At 38.9% G+C, this 10,771-nt stretch overlaps 1 protein-coding gene across 1 annotated transcript in view; it reads right to left on the bottom strand.

Annotated features, from left to right (window-relative positions):
- The window catches only part of GRIA1 (glutamate ionotropic receptor AMPA type subunit 1), a 343,664-nt gene that overhangs the window by 25,350 nt on the left and 307,543 nt on the right, over positions 1-10,771 (bottom strand). The gene's annotated exons all lie outside the window — the stretch shown is intronic.

A 10,771-nucleotide genomic window follows, 5' to 3' on the forward strand; every position in this document is an offset into this window, starting at 1 on the left:
TGTCTAAAAAGGGGGATGGATATACCACATCAAGGCTTAGAAATACTGAGTCTTTTAAAAAAGTCCACTCATATTAATATTATGATGAAGAAGATGATGATGATTATAATTACTATTACTACTACTATAAGGAAGAAATAATATGGCCCAGAGAAAGGGAAACAACAACATTTAGGGATAGTCTTTATAGTAAAAAGAGTTATTAACTTGGCAGTTGGAGGGGTGGGAGAGGGAATCTGGCTCACCCATTCCTCTGAGTGTTACTCGTGTCACAAGAGACATATAAAAACAACATGCTTGGCAATCTCTTCTTAATTAAGTCACAAAAAGAAACATTCAATCAAATTTCAGGAGAACCTAACATGTTGAGAAGGATGGAGGCAAATTAAGTTTAAAACACTTCAGACATTTTAGGACACATGGAAACAGATTCAATTTATCAGAAGGCAATGGTTGTGTGATTTTTTTCCAGTGGCTTCTCGAGTCATCAGGTCAACAGATTACATCCACTTACATGGCTGCTATTAAAATGAAGCTATATGCATTTCCAATTCAGTCACCCACATGCTAGTTAGTAGATAGCTCCAGTGGCCTTGGGAGGATCTGATCATGAGATCTTGGCCACATCCTCAGGTTCCAAGGAAGAGGAGTCATTTCATGCCAAGGACACCACAAACATTTAACATGCCCATTGCCAACCATGAGGGGGCCAAAGTAGTCTTCAGATTAAACAGCTTCAACCTCACTGCTTCCCCCACTGATTGCCTAATAGGCTTTACTGCATTTGGAGTCAGAGCTGGGATTCAAACCCTGGGTTTGTTAAACTATCTGTATGACCTTGGGCAAGTCCCTTAAGCACTCTGGGTTACAGTTTCTTCATCTGTAAAAAAAATGGAGGGGGTTGGTTGGATGAGATCATACTTAAAGTTCATTCTAGCTCTAAATTCTGATTCTTTGAGGGTAGGGGCCATTGATTTTAAGGTTATATATCCTAGTTTACCTCTTAGTACCTACTATTTAAGAGCATCTTGTTTTTTTTCACTTTTTTTAGTGGTATTTATAAGATATCTCCCTAGTGAAAGATAACCTGAGTCTATTAGGTAGTATTCATGCATGGAGAGAAGGGCTGGTTTGGTTATGGCCTGGAAGGATTCTGTCAGTTTGTAAAGTCTACTACAAAAGTAGACTGCAGTATACTGTAAAGTATACTGCAAAAAGCACTAGGCTGAGAGACCTGAGTCCGAGTTCCAGCTCTGACATTAATGCCATAGATTAATTACCTTGGGCAAGTTACTTTTCCTCAGTGCCCCAGTTTCCCTATCTATGAGATAGGGTTTGAGGTGCAGATGGAAGCCATGATTAGTGAAGTCCCTTTCTGCTCCAAAGTTCTATGATTTCAACACACTTCTCCACTCCCCCATCTAAACCTCTGGACTAAGATTTAGCAGTCTCTTAGAGAAACTTGGCCCTGTGCCAAGTATTCATTTATTCATTCCTTCACAAGTCCCCTATTAAAATGAAAATACCACTGGGAACAGGATTCATATCTGAAGATTTTATCATGCAACAACTTTACTCGTAGTTAATACCTTAGTAAGGAATAGCTAAAACCAACAGAGACAAATGTAACAGGAAAGAGATGAAATTTAATCAAGATAAAATTTTGGGTTCCAAAAATTAATTACAGAAGTGCAGCATGGGAGAGACTGGCTAAATGACAGGTCATGGGAAATGAACCTGGGGGCCAGGGAATGGTTACAATATGTCAGCAGTGTGGTCTGGCAGCCAAAAAGTAAATGACATCATAGACTGCTTTAACAGAAACCTATGGTCTAGAATGAAGGAAATGTCACAGGCAAAGGCTTCAGAAGAAAGAGACAGATCTGAAGAGTAAACAGCTAGCTAAGAATGTGATGTTAAAGATGAGATTTAGATTCTTGGACCATGGCTTAAAATATAGGAATGATCAGGTCTTGGCTGGATATGGGGTGCATCTAATAAGGGCTGGAAAAAATATACACAGTCTTTCATGCCCAATCAAAAGAGCTTTACAATGAAACAGAATGAAGGAGAAAACTATCTATACGTATCCACAAAATAGGTAATATAGAGAATAAGTACCATATTGAAAGAATAAAAGCAATAGGGATATGTAGAAATTTATAGGCTCCAAGAAGAAAGGCAGCAGTGAAACCTATGGTTACATGTGTCCATATACAAATATACCAAATATAGATAACAAATAGGGTATACTAGAACTCTTAATGGGCAGCTAGGTGGATAGAACACCTATCATCGGACTCAAAGGATAGAGCACCAGGCCTGGAGTCAGGAAGTTCAAATCTGACCTCAGACACTTACTACCTGTGTGACCCTGGGCAAGTCTCTTAACCCCATTTGCCTAAGTTTCTCATCTCTCATATGAGCTGGGGAAGGAAATGGCAAACCACTCCATTATCTTGCCAAGAAAATCCCAAATGAGGTCACGAAGAGTCGGACATGACTGAAAAATGACTCAACAAAGAGATCTCAACTCGAGGAAGCAGGCTTGACCACATGAATATTTGAAGCTTGACAGGATAGGGCCCATGGCAGAAATGTGGCTCAAAATGAAGAGGATAGATAAAAGGGGGGGCAGGTATAACACTTATATACTTATGTACAGAAATCTAAGAAATCAGACTGTGGAAGTATAATGTAGAATATGTGTGTGAAATCAACAGAGGCAGAAAAAAGGAGCAAGATTATTATCAGAGTATACCACAACCCACCTGGAATGAAAGAAGAAATAAATGAGTAATTATATCACAAGTTCAGCATAGAATCAGTCTAGTGATTGGAGACTTCAGTTTTCTGGACATTTCCTGGGATTCTGCCAAAAATAGAGCATAATCATTTCTTGGCTTGCCTTGATGATAATTTTATCCTTCATAGAGAGGAACCAATGAAGGGACTTGGTCTCTTGATGCTGATTTTGATCAACAAGATTGAACTGGAAGCTGAAGTATAATGGATTAGAATCTTTGGAGGAAGTGACCACCATGTTTTAGAATTTTTGATAAAGATGGAGAGGGAAGCCAGGCATAATCTTAAGATGCACCCTAGATTTCTAGAGAATAGTTTTTAAAGAGAACACAGAAAGGATAGGTTAGATCCCATGGCCTAAAATTCCATAGCACAAGTTTGTTCAGGAGGGATAGGAAGATTCTCAAGAATGAAATTCTAAAGATACAAATGCAAACAATTCCAATTCCAAGGAAACAGATTGTCATCCAAAGAAACTGATGTAGATACACAGTGAACTTGTCATCCAACTTAAGAGTTAAAAGAAGTGTATAAAAGGTGGAAGTGAGGACAGGTAATTTAGGGTGAGCATGAAAATGAGGTGTTGTCCTATACGCAGAGGGTCAGGAGTGATAAAGTTCAGGATGAGCTGAGGATGTTGAGTAAAGCAAAGAATCAGATCTGTGATTGTACTGGTATTGAGAATTCTCAGGAAACTCCTTCTACAAATGCAGCTCAGTGTCTGGTCTGCAATGAATCTTAGAAAGCTGCCATGAGTAATGAGAGATTAATGTACTTTCCAGGGTCCCACAGCCAGTATGTGTTAGAAAAGGGAACTGAACTCAGGTTCTTCCTGATGCCAAGACCAGTTATCTATCCATCACACCATACTGCCTCTGAAAGTCACATCAGGGGAATAAGGACATTCAAAGAGAGGGATAGGACTGCTGTTCAGCATGAATGGAAGGACAATAATGGAAGACGGAGAGAAAGTGGAGTTGTTTAACTCTTATTTTGCTTTCAGAGAATGATTTTTTGACCAGAAGGGACTGAACAAAAGTGGCTAGCAGGGATTTGATACAGAATGTAAATAGGGCAATAGTAAAAGAGCTCTTTTCTGAGTTTCACTGACCACACTGATAAACTATTTTCTAAGGTACGTGAAAAACTGGTAGATGTGACTCCTGAGCCAATCTCAGTGATCTTGGAAAGATTATCTACGACAGAAAAAGTACTAGAGATTTGGAGAAGTTGCGGATCCTCATTCTTCCTTCTCCTCCTCCCTCCCCAAAGGAAGAAAGTGAGGCTTGTATAAACTATTGGCTAGCGTGCTCTAGAAGGGATAGTTGGTAAATGTCTAGGAAAGGGAGCAGTGATCCAAAGAAGACAGTATGGCTTTAAAAATAGGTCACACATGAGACCAATCTCAGCTCCTTTTTTTGGATATGTTTACTAGAGAGGTAGGGGTAGAGCTGCAGAATGTTGGAGATAATTTGCCCATTATAGCAAAACATTTAACAAAGTCTGTCATGATAGTGTCTTGTTGTTGCTGTTTATCCTTCATTCTTGAAGAGGACCAATGACATCAGGAGGGTGATGTCTTGACCTGAAAGTGAATTGGATTTAAGTGAGGCAGGGCTGTGCAAAGTCATCAGCCTCACTCTCTCCTCCAGAGTTACTGAAGTCCAGTGGCAAGACATAGGTCAGGACGAATAGTGATGGCCCAGCCATGTTAGTCTTATACATTAAGCAGAGAGATGGGTATTAGATGATAGTAGAGTTAGGGATCTGTGTTAGGGATCTGTGTAATGTTAGGGATCTGTGCTTGGCAATTTGCTATGTAGCACTTTTTATTGATTACTTGGATGAGATAGGGCACCTTTGGTGATGTGGATATAGTGCTGAGCATGGAATCACAAAGAGCTGAGTTCAAATCACACCTTTGACACTTACTCTCTGTACGACCATGGGTAAATCACTCAACTTTTCTCAACCAGAGAACCGTGTTCTCCTAGCTTTAGTTTCATCATCTATAAAACAGGAATGATACCAGTAATACCTAACTTGTAAGGCTGTAGTGAGGCTCAAATAAGATAATATATTTAAAGTGCTTTGCAAATTTGAAAGTGCTAATTGTCAGATATTATTATCTTTTCCCCCAGAACCTTGCATGGTATAGGCATACTTAATGTTACTGAATTGAATGGAATAAAGGCACAGATGGCAGCTTAGCAAGGTTGTAGAAGATACAACATGAAGAGGGAGTACATAACACCCTGGATGACAGCGTCAGAATCCAAAAAAAGATTTTGACAGGTTAGAACACTGATCAGATGAAATTTAACCAGGAATTTAAGATCTACAAGTAGGTTCAAAAAATCAATTGCATAAGTGCAAGATGGGTGAAATGTTATTGGTTAGCAGTTTGTTTGAAAAATAGCTGGAGCTTTTAGTGGACTGAAAGCTTGAAATGAGGCAAGAGTATGATATGGCAGTCAAAAAATCAATGCAAACTTCAACTCCGTTAAGAGTAACGTAGAGCCCTGGCTTGTGAGGGTTAGCCCAGCTGTACTCTGCCATGCGCAAACCACCTGTGGCATGATGTGTTCATTTTAGGATGGACATTGGGGAAAACTGTAGAGCAAGTGTAAAAGGAAATCAGGACGCTCACAGGACTTAAGATGAGGAACAGCTGAAGCAATTGGGTCATGTTTTTCCTGGTAAAGAGATTTGGAACAGAGGGGTGGGTATCATCCTAGTTGTTGTTCAAGTAGTTGAAGATTTTTCAGGTAGAAGAGAAATAGGGTTTTTCTACTTGACCACAGAAGGCACAACTAAAATTACTGGGAAGAAATTGCAAGAGTACAAATTTAGGTTTGATGTAAAGAAAAACTTCTACATAATTATACGTCTCTAAATGCAGAAGAGATTGCCTTGGGAAGAAGTGGGTATTTCTCTTCAAGCAAAGGGCAGATGACACCTGTCTAATTAAGTTGTAGGTAGGATTACTTTCCAGGCAGAAGTTGGATTAGAAGGCCAAGGAGGGCTCTCTGAATGATAAAATTCTGTGGTTCTGCTAGTCCTATTATCTGATCCCTTGGTTAGACCTCATAAGGAGTATTGTCTCATGTTCTTGGTGTCACAGCAGAGAATACGAAGCCACATTACATAAAGATTAAATTGAAGGAATTTGGAAATATTTGTCCTGAGGAAGAGATTTAGGTAGGACATGACCACTCTCTCCAAATATCTATATGACTGTTCAGTAGAGGAAAAATCATCACGTATATCACTGTTGGCATTCATACTACAGACTGCTAATGCCTGTTCTAATGAGAGGTAGCATGCTACAGTGGACACAGCAATGAACTTTGAGTCGGGAAGAAAGATAAGTTCAAGTTCTATCTCTGATACATTGGATGTAGGAACCTGGGCAAATCATTTAACCTCTTTAAGACTCAGTTTCCTCCTCTGTCAATTGGGATCAATGAAAGCACCCGCCTCACAGGGTTGCTGTGAGGATCAAATGACTTGATAGCATTTTGGCAGGACCCACCAGAAGTTATACTCTGCTGGCTTAGTCTGTGAGAACTCAGAATCACCTCTGCATCTCTAGGAGGTTATGGAATAGGATAATTAATGGTAATAATGATAATAACTTTCTCCACCAAACTCAGCTTCCTCCAGCTACACTCCTACCTTCTACAAGATACCTTTTCTGGTCCTCCTCAATACTAATGCCTTCTTTCTTACTTTCCATTTACTTCATATCTACCTTATGTGTACATAGTTGCTTGCATCATTTCTCCCAGTAGGGTGTGATTTCTTTGAGGGCTGGGTCCATGTTTTTGTCTTTTATTGCATAATGCCTGTCACATCATGAATGCTTATTAAATGCTTATTGACTGACAGAGCCCAGATCATGCTTCATTCCATCTAGCCATCCATCAGGACACCAAGACCTAATCAGGGTGGCCACCACTGTCTACCTTTTCCTACTAGGAAGAGTGATTTTCTGGACTTGGATCTCCAGAGACCTTACATACCTCTACCTCAGAGGAATTAATACACTCAGTTTTGAGATGGGTCTTGGGGTGCATTGCCTGGATTTGAGGATGAATGAATCACCTCAGTGCTGGCCCCCAAACCCTTTGACCATACTTTATCCCATTCAACCACCTAGTAGACCATCAGAGCCTAGCTAGCATTGGGCATCTGGTTATCTGCCCTACCTCTGATGCTACACAATACTTTTCCCACCTTCTACTTTTCACCTTTGCCTAAAGCAAGAAAAATCAAATCATTATTACAATTGCCAATCTACTACTCTGTACTATTCACAATCCCTGGCACTACCTAGACCAGGGGTTCTTAACCTATTTTATGTTTTGGGCTCCTTTGGAAGGCTTGTGAACCCTACAGACTCCTCTTAAATCACTGAAAGTAATATTAAATTTCAATTAGAGGTTAATAACATTTTTCCTATCTAAGTTTGTAGAACCCCTGAAATCTATCCATGAACTCCTTGATGGAGAGTCTATTGACCCCAGGCTATGAACTCCTGAGCCAGACCAAAGCTGTTTTCCCGGCCACCACTTCTTGGTACACATTGTATCCCCTTAGTAGAATGTAAGCTCCTTGAGGACAGGGACTGACTCATTTTTGTCTTTGTTTCTTTGGTTCCTAACCTAGTGCAGGCACCTGATAGACACTTAACAAATGCTTCTTAGTTCATTAGGTTCAAGTGACTCCGGGTTTTGATGTTTATCTCAAAGAGACACAAACTCTGGCAGATGCTACCTTCTTGAAAACTTTCAAGTACAGGCCTAGTGGTGGACTGTAGTTTGCTGTCTGGGGACCAGCCTAGTTAGGTGTAGGTGGAGCTCTTTCACATAGAACAACCAGGGAATTATTTATTTTGGGGCTAGACTACCTCAAAAAACTACCAACAACTAAGGCAAGACTCCCCTACTCTAGTGAGTTCACACCATCAATATGGGAAACCACATGGATGAACAGGACTTTTGAAGTACTGAGGGAAGACTGTTTGGTTTGGAATTATGATCTCATTTGTGGGAGGGAGTACTTCTGGTGTGTAAAATCCTCTCCCCGTGCATATCCTCATCTGTAACTCATAGTGTCAGAGTTACCTGGGGGCACTGGGAAGTTATGACTTGTCACATTGCTAGCATGTCTTAAGGGCAGAAGTTTAATCCAGTTCTTAACTTTGAAGCTGGCCCTGTGTTCACAATACAGAAGAATTCACATTAATATAGCACCCAGGAGTTATAGGATGCTTTTCCACACAATATGGCATTTGATCCTTGTAACAGATATAATAGTTTGGTATAATAGTTTAATATAATAGGTAGAGTGCTGGACTCAGGAACTGGGAAGACCTGGGTTCAGATCTTGCCTCTGACATTTACTAACTGTTTGACCTTCTTCAAGTCATTTAAACTGTCCAAACCTCAAATTCCTCATCTGTAAAATCAGAGGGTTGGATTAAATGAACTCTGAGGTCCCTTTCAGCTCTAAATCTATGATCCTATAATCTGGGATTATAATAAATAAATATATTATATGATATTATAACACATAAATATATATTTATAGATGCAAATATAGATTTTCATCATAATCCTATAATCCTATCATCCCCATTTTATACATTAGCAAACTGAAGCACAGAGAGGTGAAAGATTTGCTCAAGGTCACAGAGTAGCAAGAGTCAGAATCAAGACTTGAACCAAGGGCTAATATGACAGAAAAGGAAAATGACAAATGTTGGAGAGAATGTGAAAAAATTGGGACACTAATGCACCACTGGTGGAATTGTGAACTGATCCAACCATTTTGGAGAGTAATTTGGAACTATGCCCAATGGGTTATAAAACTGTGCATACCCTTTGGCCCAGCAACACCACTAGTAGGTCTGTATCTCAGAGATCAAAGAAAAAGGAAAAGGACTTATGTGTACAAATATACTTATAGTAGTTCTTTGTGTGGTGTCAAAGAATTGGAAATTGAGGGGATGCCCATCAATTGGCGAATGGCTAAATGAGTTATAGTATATGATTATAATGGAATACTATTGTGTTATAAGAAATAATGATCAGGATGCTTTCAGAAAAACCTGGGAAGACTTACATGAACTGATAAAAAGAGAAATGAGTAGAATGAGGAGAATATTGTACATAGTAACAGAAATAGTTTATGACGATCAACTGTGAATGACTTAACTATTCTCAGCAACACAATGATCCAAGACATTCTGAAAGACTTATGATGAAAAATGCTGTTCACCTCCAGAGAAAATGGATGGAGTCTGAATGCAGATCAAAGCATATTTTAAAAACTTTATTTTCGTTTCTTTTTTTGGGGGAGGATATGTGTTTTCTTTTGCAAGGTGGCTAATATAGAAATGCGCATATATAATCTATATCAAATTGCTTGCCTTTTCAAGGAGTGTGGAGCAGAGGGAGAGACAAAGAGAATCTGGATCTCAAAATTACAAAAAAATTAAATTTTTTATGTGTAATTGAGAAAAAATAAAATTAAATTAAAGACTTAAACACAGGTCTTCTGACTCTAAGTATTGCCTATGCTCTCTTCATTACTCTATGTAACCTTCCTAAGGAGTCACTGGTGAAATTTTTTTTTAAAGTTTAATTTTAAGTATTTGCTGACTCTGGTGTGTTAAGAGGTATTTTGATCTCTCCCTAGGAAAAGCTTTTTGATTCATATAGGAACTCAGTTTACAGTAACTATTGCTTTTATTTATGTTTTTTTCAGACACTGGGCAGTTAACTAGATGGCTGCACTGATATCCCCCAAGAGATGTTCTGAATGCTGGTTTGCTCTCTGAAAAGTTCCTATTTATGATTGTGCTTACCCCACATTTACAGTTTAAATGTTACCCTTTTTTAAACCTGAGGAAAAAAAAAAAACAACAATTCCCATTAATAGAGACCTGAATGACATCCTACTATCTTTTTGACCCCTATGTAAGCAGCTCTTAAGCCCTAAGGCCAAGTTTTCATAAATTCATATATTATTCAAAGTGGAAGGGGACTTAAATACCTCCAAGTCAAATCTTTCATTTTACAGAAGATGAAACTAAGACTCAAAGAATGGAAAGTGATTCATCCAAGGTCACATAGCAAGTCAGTCACAGATTTGATATTCTTGAATGCTAGACAGGGCTTCAGAAGAGCTGAGCTTTCAAATCTCATCTCTGACCCTTTCCTAGTGGGGTAACCCTAGGCACATCAATCACTTCTTCGGTCTGTATCTCGGTTTCTTTATTTGTAAAATGGTGATGTTAATAGCACCTACCTCACAAGGGTGTTGTGAGAATCAAATGAGAATAATTAATGCTTATTCCTTTCCCACTTGCTCATCCCTGTGCACTATCTACCTCACGTGGGTGTTCTGACAGATAAGATAGTGGATGCAAAGTGCTTCATAAATGCAAGCTATAATTTGAAAAATAAATTATTATTTTCCAGAATATTAAAGCAAAAGCTGTAGGAATGTTTGCCAGGGATGTCATAGAGGGGATTCATGATTCACATAAAGGTTGCCCTCGATGGCCTCTAAGATCTTGGTCCAGTTCTACAATCATAGACTTACAGAGTTGTAAGGGATGTTATAAAGTGGCTAGTCAAACCTTTACTTGAAATAAGAACCCTGTATTAGATTCTAGAATTCTATTATTCTAAGATCAACCTGGAGCTATGGTGTTACTGACTTAATTGAAGGGGATTTTCTTTTTCAACAGCAATAACCATTAAGAAATATTCACCTCTATATCCTAAGGACAGCTCATTTGGTAATTTTTTTTTGTTTTTATTCAGTTTAAGGAAATTGAGGCAAGGAGGCTAAAATCTAGGTACAAGACCAGAGAAAGACAGATTGAGGCCTGGGTTTTGTTGAACATATGCTTTTCATGGTTTCTCTGAGGTTACTTGATTATTCTATCTTC

Source organism: Vombatus ursinus, unplaced genomic scaffold (genome assembly GCF_900497805.2).
Source record: "Vombatus ursinus unplaced genomic scaffold, bare-nosed wombat genome assembly UNPS02014863.1, whole genome shotgun sequence".
NCBI lineage: Eukaryota > Metazoa > Chordata > Mammalia > Diprotodontia > Vombatidae > Vombatus > Vombatus ursinus.